Source organism: Drosophila melanogaster, chromosome X (assembly GCF_000001215.4).
Source record: "Drosophila melanogaster chromosome X".
In the NCBI taxonomy this organism is placed as follows: domain Eukaryota; kingdom Metazoa; phylum Arthropoda; class Insecta; order Diptera; family Drosophilidae; genus Drosophila; species Drosophila melanogaster.
In genome coordinates, this window is record NC_004354.4 from 22,692,225 (window position 1) to 22,708,237 (window position 16,013).

At 38.5% G+C, this 16,013-nt stretch overlaps 1 long non-coding RNA gene across 1 annotated transcript in view, besides 4 other annotated features; it reads left to right on the plus strand.

Annotated features, from left to right (window-relative positions):
• lncRNA:CR44997 (long non-coding RNA:CR44997) overlaps nucleotides 1-16,013 on the plus strand; it is a 140,359-nt gene that overhangs the window by 34,901 nt on the left and 89,445 nt on the right. Inside the window, exon 2 of the long non-coding RNA NR_123990.1 lies at nucleotides 717-775. This is a non-coding gene — a long non-coding RNA (long non-coding RNA:CR44997). The remainder of the gene's footprint in view (nucleotides 1-716; nucleotides 776-16,013) is intronic.
• Nucleotides 1,682-2,042: a mobile genetic element.
• Nucleotides 5,329-9,558: a mobile genetic element.
• Nucleotides 9,830-13,522: a mobile genetic element.
• Nucleotides 13,664-13,725: a mobile genetic element.

Here is a 16,013-nt window from a genome sequence, read left to right on the forward strand (position 1 = left end):
AGTCAAACTGCAGAAGCGAGTGCACGGAACCGAAAACTGCTAAAAAAAAGAGCATGAAGCCCCTTCAAGAATAAAACCAATTAAATGGGAACGATATAAATATTGCAGAAAAATTTTGAAGTACATGGAAATTCAACTTGAAGTCGAGCTTATCCGCAGGCTGATAAAACATCAAAAAATGCTGTATGAAATGTTATAAAGACTTTTGAAGCATTTGGGGGCTCACGACAACACGGTATCTCTGAGTTTTTAATTTTAAGGACGATTTGCGAAATAGTACGGTGGTGTAGAAAATGTGCCACAAGGTTGCTTAGCACGTTTAGATATATGAACCTCTGTAATGATTAACGAAATTGGGTCATTATTTTCGATTACCATACTTTGGCCTAACTGGTCCTTAATATTACGGGACCTTATTAAATAATCATAAAATTAAAAAATGATACAAAAAATACATACATAAATGGTGCATATTAACAAGCGAATCAAATAAAATAGAAATACAATTATTGACCAAACCTTTGCCGCAATGTAAAAAAATAAAATAAAATCTAATTCAAATTACAAGAACCAAGACGATTGAAATAAACTTCAACTTGGGAACCCAATTCATGTGATTCGCCTACGTTAGCTATTCATGATGGGAATGATGGGTGAAAACTTTGAAACCCGTATGTTCACGACGCACATCTTTCCGTTATTCTCTTTCTTTTTAGAGCCGTAGAGTCCGAGGCAATAGAATAAGCGATCCACAATCACGAGTCAATGTGTGAAGGTGAGTACAGCACTCGGGCTACATGCCCCTTCACTCCTGTTGACCAAAACCGGATGCCTAGATGCCCTATCAGCTTTCACAGACCGAAGAACACTGAAAAAAAAAACTGAGCGGCTTACAGAGCCACATTGGATAGGAGCGAAAACTTCGAAAAGCGTAACCGACAAATGTTTGAATTGGTTAAAAACCGATTAAATTTTTCTTGACCCATACTAATACGAGTATTAAAGAATATTTCTTCGATAATTGCTCATAAGTAAGTTCCTTAAAATTTGCAGTTCGGCTAAAACTCCTAGAATTCTCAATCTTTAAGTGCATCTGAAGAATACGAAAAAACGTTGAGCAAGACAGGCGAGAAGTGAAAGCCGGTGCCATAAAAGAAACAAAAGAAGCCGGCGACCAAGGTGACCAGGGAAAGCCGGAATAAAAGAGTGTGTAGAGGACTTGTGCATATTGAATTAAGCGACAAGTGCAAGCAAGTTTGAGGCTTTTTAAACTGTTTACGTGAGTGCGTTGAGTCCTGACAGACTGCGGGTGTTTGGGTGAGCGGTTACATGAGAGTGCGAGTGTATGAGAGCCATTATTTTGTTATAACAATGGCGAAATGTTCGAGCAATGGCCACAAGATGAAGGTTCAGTGCCTTCCCACTTCTCCCACCAAATCACCCATCGCCTCAAGTGCACAGAACACTTGACGCAATCAATACACGCACGCACACACATACACACACACATAGGATGCGAAAATGAGAGAGGAAAATGAGTTAATGGAAATTCTTAGCAAGTATTGTGATTTGACAGCTGCGTGTAAGCTTGCGAACAATAGGCGACTGAATGCACGGAAAATAATTGCCCTACTGTTTTTTTTATATAAAACAAGAGAGAATACTATATACGACTTTTAGTGCGAATGCGAACGCGAAATATCATCATTTTTCTGGGATATCGATATACATAGATTAGGGAATAAAATGAGAAAAAATGTAAAAAGTTTTCAAAAGTGTGGGCATAGCAGTTTTGAGCGTCTTGTTGGCGTAAGAGTGGGCGTGCCAGCATGCATCAATACACTTGCGGCTGCGTCTATGTTTCTAGAATCTGTATGCTTAATCTCAACCTTCTAGCTTTTATAGTTCCTGAGATCTCGACGTTTATACGGACGGACATGACCAGTTCGGCTCGGCTATCGATCCTGATCAAGGTTATATATACCTTATGTGGTCGGAAACGCTTTCTTCTACCTGCTACATACTTTTCAACGAATCTACTATACCCTTTTAGTCTACGAGTAACGGGCAAATAGATCGCTCTATGTTATCAGTTTCTTTTGCTAGGGAACGCAAATTTCAACCACAATAAATGGAAAATCTATTAAAATCGGCAATCAGAAATTTAATATTTATATATATAGAAAACACTTCTATTTCACTCGTAAATTTCAACAACGACTTTTTTTTGCGTGTACGATGATTGGAGTCGAAAGAAAGGGTGCAAAAGCTGTTAAAGCATTGACTAACTGCACAAAGGCCGGCCAAAACTGTCAGTGTAAAGGAGCTCGTCTCCTTTTACAATTGAATCTCGCCAAGGAAAACTTCTCTCCCGAGCTTTCCTTTTGTGTTGGGAAAGGAAAACTTCATCAAAACTTGAAAAAGAGCAAGTTTGAGAGTGTGAGTGATCCAACATAACTTGGAGAATTTGAGGGATCCCCAGGCGAACGATGGTGGTGTTTGTTTGTCTAATAAAACCTCTCCCAATACACACACGCATCATTATCCATTTTTCATTTGTGCGTGCACAACCCGTGGCCCAGCATCATTCATTCATTCATTAATTCATTCATTCTTTTCATACCATTCAAATGGTATGGGAATGCATTCTATTTAAGCCTGTTTTTTGCTGGCTTTCTCCAACCGACATTGTTCTACAAATTTATGTTGGCCAAGAACAAGAAAAAAGTTAATAGGGGCCTTCAATAGGAAACGAGAGCATCAAAGAATGCAGGGGTTTTCATTATTTTTTGTAAACTAAACTATTTATTAAAAAAATGTCATTATGTAAACTTAAAATGTTGTATAAAGGTATTAGGAAGGAAATAAGATTAGTCCTTTGATAGATAATTCTGGATTCTCATATGTCCTAACAGCTACCAAGGAACTTAAAGTTAATTAAAATACAAATTTTAGTTAATCTATAATTTAATTTTTGTATAAATTGCATGTAGCTATAAACACTTTGACTTTGTAAACACCAATTCTGAGTGACCCTGATAAGTTATATGACCAAAAGTACTCCTCAAATATATGTGCTATTCTTTTTTGTGGTTTATTTCCCTTCCCTCGGCTGATTGATGTATTAAGCCATGTCGGAGCCTTTTGTGGGCCGTTCATCTCCCGAATCCGTCCCCCAGGATATCCCATCCCGATCCAGTTCATCCCCAATATCCCTGCCTGTCTCCATAAGCTTCTGGGTCTTGATAAATGATTCGACGACGATGGTCAGCGGCAGCCATGTGTCATAAAAGTCAGAGGATAAATGGAATCAAACCTAGTTATGGCCAAAATGCAATGCCACTTAATTAGACGCGAAGCAAATTAATTTATCAACATTTTTCGAATTATCATGGCCATTAAAATCTAACGCTGTTCTGGGCATTTGCTTTTTAACGAGGAATTATAGCTGCATCATTGTTTGTTGTTGTTATCCTTGTCACCAGAGGAGCGAAAATAAGAAGAGGAAAGTGCGCGTCTTTTATGACTTCCGTTTGGCTAAAATGCCGCAACGGGGCACGACTGTGGTGTAAAATTCGAACGGGGTGGTGTAGCGGCAGCTGCAGCGTCAGCTTGACTCCACGCTCGAATGCGCTTGAACCCACCGAAATCCGCCCAAAGCCACCCCCAATTGTCTGCTTCTGGCCGAAGGCAGCTGCCGTTGCGGAGCTTTGTTTGCAAAATAAAACTCACAAGGAAAATTGTAATGAAAAGCACAATAAACTGTCAGTTTAAATATGAAAGACTCCTCTGTCTCTCTGACTTTCTGAGCACCTAACGCTCGACACGTCCCCAATCGCCCACGACGCTGTATAAAAGACCGTCAGTGGTGGCCACAGTGGATTATTTCCTGTAAATACTGCAAGCAGTGCAGAAACCCTGCTCTTATACAATATACTTTAAAAATAACTCTTTATTTATTTCATTTTTAATCCGAACGGTGCGTATAGCATAGCAATCAGCAACCAGGCAAAAATCGCTTAGAATGAAATCAAATAAGAGAGCGTTGGGTATCGTCTCGTATCAGCCATAACTAAAAATTATATTTTGAAATAATACGCAGCCCTAGCTGGGATATGTGTCATATTCGGTGGTTTGCCCCTGGTATTACACAGATTTTCCCTAGAAAAGAGCTCAATGGCCACCACGGAAGACAATGCTACTCCAGTGTCGTCTTTAAGGGACGAGCGAGGGACTGACTTCGAGTTAAAATCGTAGTTGCAGTGCACGGCGGCGTCAATTGGAGAGCGTTGAAAGGAGCAGCAGCGTACCACCCGACGTATCCGTAATGCCCCACAAAGTCCTCGTTCTGCGCCTTTGTGCGAACTTGTCGCTACTTAGCGAAAAGCGAATAGCGCACTGCCAGCTGCGAGAAATCTCCAAGCTCCCTAGCCGCCGTAACAATGTGCTGGGAAAACATTTGGGGTCACTTGTGGAAAATCTTTTACCAACAGGAACAATGCGAGGAAAGTATTTGCTGTGAAGTGAATCCATAATGAATGCACTCATTCGACTGAGGTTGGTGTTTCGCATGTGAGTGCGCCCTTCGCAACCTTTGCGGCGTTCCCGCAGATTTTTTTCGGCTTCAGGGTTAAGTTAATACTGCCGGTGGGCAGTTTGCGTTCCACCTTAATGGAATTCAATGGAATTGGCTAAATGAGGCAGAAATTATTGTTACAATAGTGCATTTCGAATTTGTTAGGGAATTTTGTTAAAATAAGTTATGACTGATAATTTGCTCATATTGTAGAATATAAAGAACTAATCTGAATATTAACGGAGTATTTGGTATATGTGCATAGAACAACCATTATGCTATAATTAATATATGAACCGCCCCTCAATCGATTTAAGTAAACCCCATTCCACACGGTAAAAGTCCTGCCCTGTGATGACAATTTACGTTCATTCCGGACATGTGAACGTTAGTAAAGCGGAGATATTCTGCCTCCTGCCCTCCCAGAACCTCTCTAACATCTCAGCGCCATCCCAGCTGCATAGTTTTTAGTCATCAACGGGCAGCGGCGCAGTCTGTCGCAGCCCTGCCATAAATGTAAAATAAAACGCAAAACAATAACAATAACTGTAACAATAACACTAATAACAGGCCACCAGGATGTGAGAACAGGAGCGTAAGTGTGCGTGGTCCTGCCAACAACGGCTGAGTCGAAATAAATAAATGGCATCAACAAACAACAGGCAACAATAATCGTACAAAAGGAGCCAAATTGCCATACAACGTCCAGTTAATTAAAAGTTATGAAGTTGCCAACGAACGAAACAACATTAATTAATTTAATTTATTTGTGCTTTATCCCTTATATATATATGTACATTTCATTAAAGCTAATGGTATAATTAGGTATTTACAGTGTTTAGCTAAGGCTTTCATCTGAAATATTTATTAATTATGTCTAGTTGACCTGTTTTTAGTTTTTTGTATAACAATATTTATTATTTATTAAGGAAAACAAGGGAGAAGAAAAACCTTAATTGACTTACAACTAACTTAAAAACTAAGACTTGAAACAAAAGATTGTTAATATTGTATTTTTTGTTGAACTTTTTGTACACCTGCTTTTATATGTAGGTACTTAGTGTTTGTGTAATAAGGTAAGTTCATTATTAATTTTAACAGCTTGTTTTGGCATATTTGAAGTTTTTTGATATGAGTTTGAGCACATCTACCCCAAACAGGTGACCCATACATTAATATTGGATTAAAAATTGTTTTAAAAATTATGATCTTATTGGATATTGATAATTTAGATTTACGATTTATTAGAGGGTACAGTGTGCAAATAATTTTATTAACTTTCATAATTGTGTTGTTGATGTGGTATTTAAATGTTAGTTTTTTATCAAAAATTATACCCAAATATCGAATGTTGTCAACCCATTGTATTGGAGAGTCTAGTATTCGCAACTGTCTATCAGGAAGATAACGAGGTTTCCTTCTTTTTGTAAAAAATATAGCATTCGTTTTATTAGGGTTAATTTTAATTTTCCATTTTTTGTAATATATGTCTAATTCATTTAAGTAACTCTGCATGGATTGATTTATCTCGCTGTACGAGAAACCAGCACTGTAGACAGCGGCGTCGTCAGCAAACAGTGAAAGTACACAGTTTGTAGCTTGTGGAATATCGTGTGTAAAAATATTAAACAATGTAGGTCCTAAGACAGAACCCTGTGGCACACCTGCATTTAAAATTCGTCTAGCAGATTGACTACTGTTCAAATTAACGCTAAAGTATCGATGTGTCAAAAAATTTTGAACTATTTTAATGAGGTATATGGGAGTTCCAATCATCTTTAGTTTGTGCAACAGTCCGTCATGCCATACAGTATCAAATGCAGCCTCAATATCAAGTGTAACCAGCCCTACAGATTGTTTGGATTGGATACTTTCTTTAATATAATTTCTTAGTTTTAAGGTCGGCAGTATGGTATTTAGACCATTTCTAAAACCATACTGTACCGTTGGTAGTGTGTTGTGTATGTCCAAAAATTTCACCAATCTCAATTTAATTAATTTTTCCAGAATCTTGGACAATCCGCTTAATAGGCTTATTGGTCGGTAGCTTTCAGGGTTATCAGGAGGTTTTCCTGGTTTGAGAATTGGAACTATTTTTGCTATCTTCCAATCCCGTGGGAAATAGCCTGCCTGAAGACAGTGATTGGCAATGTTAACAATATGATTAATGGCGCTTGTAGGAAGGTTTTTCAAGGATATATTAGGTATTCCATCAATTCCAGGAGATTTTCTAGTATGGAGAGCTTTTACAATTGAAAAAACCTCTGGATAAGTGACTCTACAAATTTCTGCGATGTTGTTTGGGGTTTCAGCTATAGATTGTAAAGATATTTTGACTTGGTCAATTGTATTTTGGTTTGAATATGAATGTGTCAGATTATGCTTCAGTTGAAAGACATCAGCAAGAATATTCGCTTTTTCTTTTCCAGTAGCGTATATTTCATCAGCTTTACTTAGACACGGAACAATTTGTTTTCTTTTTTTAATTGCTTTGGTTATATTCCAAAAGGGTTTGCTGCATTTATCCAGCTTTTGAAGTTTATTGTTCCATTTTGCATTATTATAAATGAAAAGCTCTTTTCGTATGATGTAATTTAAATGATCACATCTTGATTTTAATAATGGATGACGTGACCTAAACCATTGTCTTTGGATAATATTTCTTGTTTTAAATAATTCAGTTATATGTACAGGGAGTGTAAGCTTGGAGTGATGTATAGGTTTATGAGGGACTGCTTTAAGAAAGGCATAATTGATTACTCTAGTGAAAGAGCCGATTAAATTATCAATATCCAAAGTCGATATCTGTGAGCAGTTGACAACCACCTCTTCAACCATCAGCCTTTCATTTATAATTCTCTTAAAAAGCGCCCAATTTGCCCTTCCCAAAATCGGATATGTTTTTACATTGCGCATAAAATTTGTAGAGTATTTAATAACCACTGGTAGGTGATCAGAGGAAAGCTCTTGCATTACTGCTGGATTAGCCAGCTGGTTAGGGATATTAGTGAGGCATAGGTCCAATGTTGATGCTTTTGCTTTATGGTTATGCGGAATATATGTGGGTTGCGTAGGGTACAAAATACTGAATTTTCCCAGATCTGAAAGTTCATTGAGAATTTTGCCCCAACCATTGGCTCGGGTACACTTCCATGCTCTGTGGCGCGAGTTGAAGTCCCCGCAAATTAGAAAATTTCCATTTATTTGTGAGATCTTAAGGAGATCAGATCTATACAAACTTTTTAAATGATTATGGTCCCAAGATAAATCACATGAACTAGGAATACATTTTGAAGTATTTCCAGCAAAGTAAATAGAGTAAATTTTTAGACTGGAATTAGAGTCAGTGTTGATTTGTATACCTACATTTTCAATAACATGACTTTTAATGCAGGGTATTTGTTCATGTATCAATGTGTTACTAACTGCAATGGCAACGCCGCCTCCCCTACTTTCCTTCCTGTCATTTCTGTATATAGTGTATTCGGGTATATTAAAACGGTCACTATGAGTCAGCCACGTTTCATTTATAAGTGCTATGTGAATGTGATTATTTTCTAAGAACTTGATCAGTTCTATACGTTTGTTTCTAACGGCACGAGCATTCCATGCCATAATATTCAAATTATCAATAAAATTATTTGTTTGTGTAAACATACTTAATCGCTAACTGAGAAATTACTTGAAATTGCTCTCCCTTATTGGAGCATTCATTAAATCTTGTTATTAATTCAGACAAAAGAGAATTTATCTCTTCACATGAAAAGAGATTAGTTTCATTTGTGATATTTGCTTTGGGATTAGGCAAAGTATGAATATTGGTGAGTGCATTACTATAGCTACCAAAGTTGAGTTGTTGCACTCTCTTAGTTTGAGTAGGCAATGAGATCTGGGGTTGATTTCCAAAGAGAGCAGATGGAGCGATGTGTTGCTTAGAATTCCTCATTCCATGAGCTTCCAAGTTATTTCTTCCAATGCGTTGTGATGAGCGTTTGGAAAGTAAATTGAGATAAGAAATTCGGCATGGGCATGTCAGTTCTGTCGATGGATGGTCGCCTTTACAGTTAGCGCATTTTTTGTTGTTTACGTCCATACATACGGCAGTCTGGTGTGATCCAGCACAATGGGCACATGATGTTTTAACTGAACAATTATTTGATCCATGTCCAAATAGTTGGCAATTGTAGCATTGAGTAATTTTATTCTGCAATTTCACTTTATACTCCCAGCGTACTTTAGTGTGGTTGACATACATAAAGTTTTTGCGCAGTTCCTTTACTGTGATACTTTTGTTTACGAAATAAACAATGTACAGTAATAATTCATGATCAGACTTAGTTTTCTTTTCCACAATTTTGACTTCGGTGCATTGTAATCCTAGGTTTTGTAGCATGGATTTGACAGTTTCAATTGGTAGTTTATCCAGCCCGGATAAAATGGCTTTGTATGGCTTGTTTGATCTAGTATCGTACGTGTAGAACTCACAGTTATGTTCCTTGAGTTGGTTACAAGCTGCATTGAAACAGTCCATATTTGGTAAAAATATTTTAATTCCAATTGAGATGGTTTTAATAAAGTAATCATCAGTTTTAATTTTAGCCATTAGCTCGTGTACAAATTTTGTATTTTGTTTAATTAATGTTATAGGAGGTGGTTTGATTATTATTTCATCAAGTGTGTCCGTTTCAATAGGTTTATCATCATTATCATCGTCTAAAGTTTGTAGTGGACGAAAATAATTTGTAAATTGCTTGGAGCCCCGTTCGTTCTGGCGCTCCACTAGTGGTTTATTCCTTTTAGTACGCATTTTTTCAACGGCAGATGCTTCAGCATCGCCAATTGCATCACTTGAACGTTTGATTGTAGTTTTTTGCGAATATCACAATTAAAGAAGAAAACAGAAAATATTTAATGTACACCAAAATGTTCTCAGAGAGAATAGAAGATTTTACATCCGCGTTCGACAAGAGCTAGTCGAAGACACGAAACAACATTATTGTGCATATTTTCGAAAGCTAAACTTATTAAAATCCAAAATCAGATGTAACTGAAGATCCCCTATTGAAGTGTACGCCACTTTTTGTATTACCATCCCGAGGGTCATAAGTAAAAAATCAGATTCAATTTTGCCATGTCCGTCCTGCTATAACTAAACTTGCCTCCGAATTTCAATACCGGTGACACGTAGAGTAAAAGTATATACCAGATTCGTTGAAAAGTAGAAGAAAACGCTTCCGACCATATAAAGTAAAAGTCGATTCAAGGTCTGTAGACTCCTCGTTACAAGAGTCTTCCTCTGTTTCCTTAACGAAACGCTTTCTGACACGTCGCATGACTATCCCTCTTTATTTCATCACCAAGAATGACCAAAACCAAGCGTTTCCCTTTCTCATTATCCTTCATACACCACTACACAGACACACTGTGGTGAGTTTTACCGGACTCTGTCCGTCCCATTCATGCCCATGCCAGACTGCGTTGACAGAAACTATTTCTGCCTCGCTTTATGAATACAGAAGAAATACCCAAACAAAACAGTAAAATGTACGTTATAATTTGAAATTAAAAAGGAATATACGACACGGCCTTCCTGACCTACACACGTCCACTTGAGTTTACAATTTGTAGATAACTCAAAATACATTTTTTTTCTCTATGTTTTCCTTTCCTTTTTAGAACATCAACAAGCATCTCTTAATTACTTAACATTTCTCTTTATATCTATGCCATAAGACTGTGATTACCACCAACCCAACATCAAAACAACTTCGATATACTGCACTTTCTTAGAATAACTATATTTCATTTAAACCATTACTAGTCAATATTTCGCTTTTCTAGCTCACACACAACAACATAACTTGCCAACACACATAGCACACAGTTATCACTAAACCGGCCAACTTAAATAGCACAAAGTTAATATTATACCGGCCAAGTAGTAACTTAATACTTCCGATCACTTTCGAGATTCCAACTCAACTACGACAAATGGCGAACCACATAACTTGGGCACCCATATGTGCAGAGAGCCGTACTATCCGAAAATTATCTTATTATTCAATTTCAATGTCGCAGCCCTCACTGGCTCGACCTGGACCATCTTTATGATCACCTTGATCATCTTCAAACTTTCTGGCAATCCCGGTCTCAGACATTTTTTGTAAAAATTCATGGGAATATTTATATGTGCGATTATTATTCAAAGCTTTTAGTTTATACCGATCACCCTGTAATGTTTCAACTACCAAGAATGGACCTCTAAATTTGGCATCTAATTAAGTTTGATGACGCTCTTCATACTTAAGTAGTACGTAGTCCCCGACTTCATTTTACTTCATTTCTGTCAAATCTAATTTTATCTTTTCCATGTTAAGTTTTTCCATTGCTCTTACTACGAGGACATGAAAAGTAGTTAATTTTCCACAACAGGTACAAATGGTCTCGCTTCTTTACCAATGAGTAACTCTAATGGGCTTACTTTATTCACTATGTTGGGCGTGCAATTAAGAGCCAATTGAACGTCAACCAAAGAGTCCTGCCAACACCCCTGGCCTGTTTAAGCTACAGTTAATCATAACACGCTCCACCTGACCATTTGCAAGAGCAAAAATTTGAGCAGAGCAAAAATCTCTTGATCAGCAACTAAACGAGAAGGACACCAAATAATGGTAGTATTTTGCCAGATGATAGTTTCGACAGCCTACAAGTGATGCAGTTGTCTACAAATTTACAAACATATTTCGACAATTCCTCAAACCAATAGTACTCATACATTTTTTCAAGGGTTCTCTTCCAACCAAGATGCATAATGGCTTCATGTATGTACATTATTAACCTAAACGACTTTGGTATAATAGGAAGGCATGGTGTTTTTCCGTTCCTTTGAATCTTTCGATATAATATTCCTGACCGCAACTCGTATTTTTTAGCCAATTCCTCACTAAGTTCATTATTACGCAACTTAGAAACAATATCTGTCCATCTTTTTGCTGTACGGCTAGTAACCAATTGTCAAATATCTCTGTCAAATTAATGTGTTTTTCAACTATATCAGGTATTCAGGTATACGATTTCGGAAAAGAAACTAAACGTGAGCCATACGTGTACCTGGTCTATATTCTACATCAAAATCGAAGGTCTGCTTGTAAGACTACCAGCGATGGACCCTAGGAGTCAACTCGACTTTAGTATGGGAAGCTTTAGGTGAATTACAATTACAATTACAATTTTACAATGTCGCCAACGTCTCCAACTCGTATGAATGATAACGAGATTCTACGGGAGACATCCGTTTACTGAAATACTCAATCACACGAGGCTTGGTTTCTATTTTGTGTAACAAAATAGCTCCATAGCCGTCTGCACTGGCATCTGTGTGAAGCTCAATAGGAAACTGTGAATCAAATATTATAAGAACAGGTTCATAAGTCAAATTTTGTAACTACTTTCTTTCGTATTTGCTCGTGCTCTCTATTCCATGCAAATGATATGGCCTTTGATGTAAAAGCATGAAGGGGTTTTAGCAATTGCGAGAACTTAGGCACAAACTCGCGAAAGTACGAAGCTAGCCGAATAAACTATCTCAATTGTGTCACAGTTTGCGAGGCGGCAGATTAACAAGAGCATGTATTTTTCCAGGATTTGGACGCACCTCACCTGCTTCAACTTCAAAACCCAAATACTCAATACGAGATTTAAGAAAAGAGCATTTGATCATATTGAAAGAAAATCCGACAGTAATAAGTGTTTGCAAAACTACCTATAATCTATCGAAAGCTTCTTCCTTAGTGCTGGCAGCTATTAGTACATCGTCCATATAAACAATGACGTATTTATGGTTAAGATCACCTAAAGCACAATTTATCGCTCATAGAAAACAGAAGTGGCATTTTTAAACCGAAAAGGCATTGCCAAAAATGCATATTGTCCCTCTGGAGTCACGAATGCTGTTATCTCGATTGAATTTGGATGTAGTATTGGACTCGCAAACGGAGATGAACTGGACTTCAGCGTTTCCACAGGCTCCAGTATTGTGCATATATTGACGCTCCTCACGATCCGGTCACACGCTGGCCACATGTCCAACTTTTCCAGATTTAAAACAGGTCAAGGTGGACCGGCGCTTACTTTCAGTATAGCCAAAACGTTGACAAGCAGAATGATGGCTTTTAGTTGCTTCCTTATTTAAACGACACTCCGCCTGTTTATGACCAAATTTTCCGGAAGAGAATGTCTTGACTCTTTTCGCTGATGGTGCTGACGTGGTACCATATGAAGATTGACTTTGTCGGGCATCAAAAGAATAGGCTGTTAATTCCTGATGCAGCTCGTTCCGAGTGTTCACATCTCTCGTAATAGCTAGACGCCGTAATCGCTTATTAAATCCAGCTGCATGCGCCAGCACAACCGAAACTGCAATTTGTTTCACGTCCAGTGACTTCCACCACGTCAGGAGAGAAGTAACCATCCTGCTCCCATACAACGATAAGCACTCTCCTTCTTTTGGGCGTCCATCCAGCAAATTTATAACTGTTGCGGCCAATGTCTCAGTTCCTGCATAATTTTGCAAAAACAACTCCCGAAACTGTATCCATGTGATTCCCGGAAAGCATGTTTGGGATAACCAATGAGTCACGCTTCCCTCCAGCGCCTTGCTGAGAGCCATAATGAAAAAGGTGCCATGTAGTTGATTGGCAGATAGAATATAGTCCACTGGTTGAACACACTGTTGATGCTCCGATTGAACCAGTGCGATCGAGGTTAAATTTTGGAAGCACTACACCTCTTGCGTCATTTGGCACTCTTTGCGTTCGCTGCATAGCCTCTTACAGGCTACCGCATAGGTGTGATTTAGCGACTCGAAGAGTGTTCGCAGATTGTCTCCACAGTTGTGAGGCTTGGGAGATCCCACTTCTGATTTCGATCCAAGGTCTGAAGACTCCTGCTCCTTTGGTTTCAGCATACAGGTTCTAGGGACAAAGATCCAGCGCAAGTTGGTTGACCCATGTTGCCACGCCCACTCTAACGCTCTAAGGCCGCCAACCCGTTTACACCCACACTGTGGAACAATAATGATATTTTGCGTTCGTATTTAAACTAGCTGATTAACGGGTATCTGATAGTCGGGGAACTCAACATTCTGTCTTGCTTTATAGTGCAGATTGGATAAATAATGGTATGTTGAGTCACTTTTTTATTTTTTTGGAATGAACAATAGTTGATAATGGAAAGAAGTGATTGCTTTTTAGCGTTAGACTTTACTTTGTTGTTTTGGGGTGTACAATTATTAAAAGAGAACGAACTAAATTTAATAAAAACCGGGATAACAAACTCATCAAGATCCTCTTGAGTTCAAATTTGTATCACTAAGATGTAAAACACATTGCTGCTTTTACGCCCGTTTTCTACCACTGTTTGCGGCAGGAAATGCGACACTGCAGTGTGGGCCAAAATGGCGATTCGCAAAAGGGCTTCCTGCTAACTCTCCCCCATTTCTTTTCACTTAAGCAAGCAGCTTTCAGTGTCCAAATTAAATTGTATTAGAATGCCTGACTGTGTTTTGGCGACTTTGTTGGAAAATACATCAATGACGACGTCGAGTGTATATGTGGGCCATAAATCTCGACGCCTCAGCACATTTGAAGCAGTAAATGTTCGAAATGCGACAGCAATTAAAAACGGCAAAGACCGAAGGAGCATAAAAACTGCACTGCAGCTTCCTTCTAAGACCACTTAACAGTTCCTTAAGCGTCCTCAGAACTTACCCTCCTTCCATCGTTCATCGAGCAACTCTGTTGCCCAAATGGCAGTTGTAAAATTTCGAAGATTTACGCTGCTTGGTCTAGAAAATGACATCTTGTGAGGACAATGGGCTTGCAAGTGCAACAGGGCAAACGAAAATGCTATCCGATACTCATAAAAGTGCACTCGCTGCTTCAAAACATCGTGAAAATCAATGGATTACTTTTTCCTAGGTATTTAGAGCTTACGCGAATTAGTACAGATTTTAGTTGAGCATAAGTCCCAAGGTTTTAGTATGCATGGTGCCACAATGAACTTAATATCCTCGATGCGTGTCAAGAACTAATTAAACTACATTTACAAAATTGTATTCAAGTGACTGTGGAAAAGTGAAGCCAAACTGAATCAGTATCAGTTTTACTACTTCTTTGCCATGGAATATTAATCAGTTTATCCATGCTTCATGCTGCTACTCGTCCGTCTAAAAGTTAAAAGAAAATTGCATTTGCTTATCCGGTGTTAAGTTCCTGCATTTGCAGCACATCGCAGGGACTCAGGGCTCAGGGGACGTGACGAAAAGGAAACCAGGACCCCACTTAACCTCTGAAAAAACGATTAAAATTCAGCTCAACAATTTACTCCGTTTATGGGGCAACATAACCTCGGGACTCAATAAAAAAGTTGGTCGTTATAAAACAAAATGATTCTATTAAATTGAGACTCGTGCCAATCAAGCGGAAATCAATCTTCCCCTCACCGACTTAGTTGGCCGTCATCATCTCTCAGAAAATCATAAATAATTTCGTCCACCTCGTTGAAGACAACAATAAAATATTCATTGCTTGTTTATTGAATGTAATTTAACAACACTTAACCCGCTCAAGGGCGGTCGGCCAATCACAGTAAAACCAAAGACACTAGAGTAATATATTCTAATATTCTAGTGTCTTTGGTAAAAACGGAGGAAGCAGGGAAAGCTGACCTAGTACAGTGCGGCCATCAAAGGGATCTATTACGTGGTATTTAATCAGATTTTTTACGACCAACCAACAATAAAAATGTAAATGGACACGAAAGGATTTGCCGGCCGATGCCAGTGCCGTTTTCCAAAAGGAAAAGCGCCTGGAAAGGACACAGACCCCAGCATCTGACCGCCACTAAACTTTTCTGCTACGTTTAATGTTTACTGTACCGTTCTGGGCTCTTCTGTTCGGTACTCGTTCGTCCTGTTTTCCGTTTTCTGCGGCCTTAAGCGTCTTTATTTTGGCAGTTGGCTGACTTTGGATTTTATGGCCATATGCCAAAGCTGCGCCATAAAGAAAAATATGGTTTTACGATCGGCGGGAGGTTAAGTGAAAATGTCCATCGATAAAATCAATCAGTGGGCAAATTTACCACTGGCCTGTGTTCAATTACTGTCCCAACATTTTACTATGCACAGATACCGCGCATAGAGGTCTTGAGATAGAGACAGAAAATGTACATAGGTTGTGCTGGCAGGTGAGCTGTGCGCATAATTAATTTCCAGAAGATGGCAAAAACTTTTATTAGCTTGTTCTTTATTTGAAGGCTGTCAGACTGAGGCAGTATGAAATTTACCTTGCCCTCCTGCCTTTCCGGAAATCCGCCAGCAATCTACTCGCCGTCATATTACATAGAATAATTAATTAATTTTGCGAAACAGTCGAGCGTA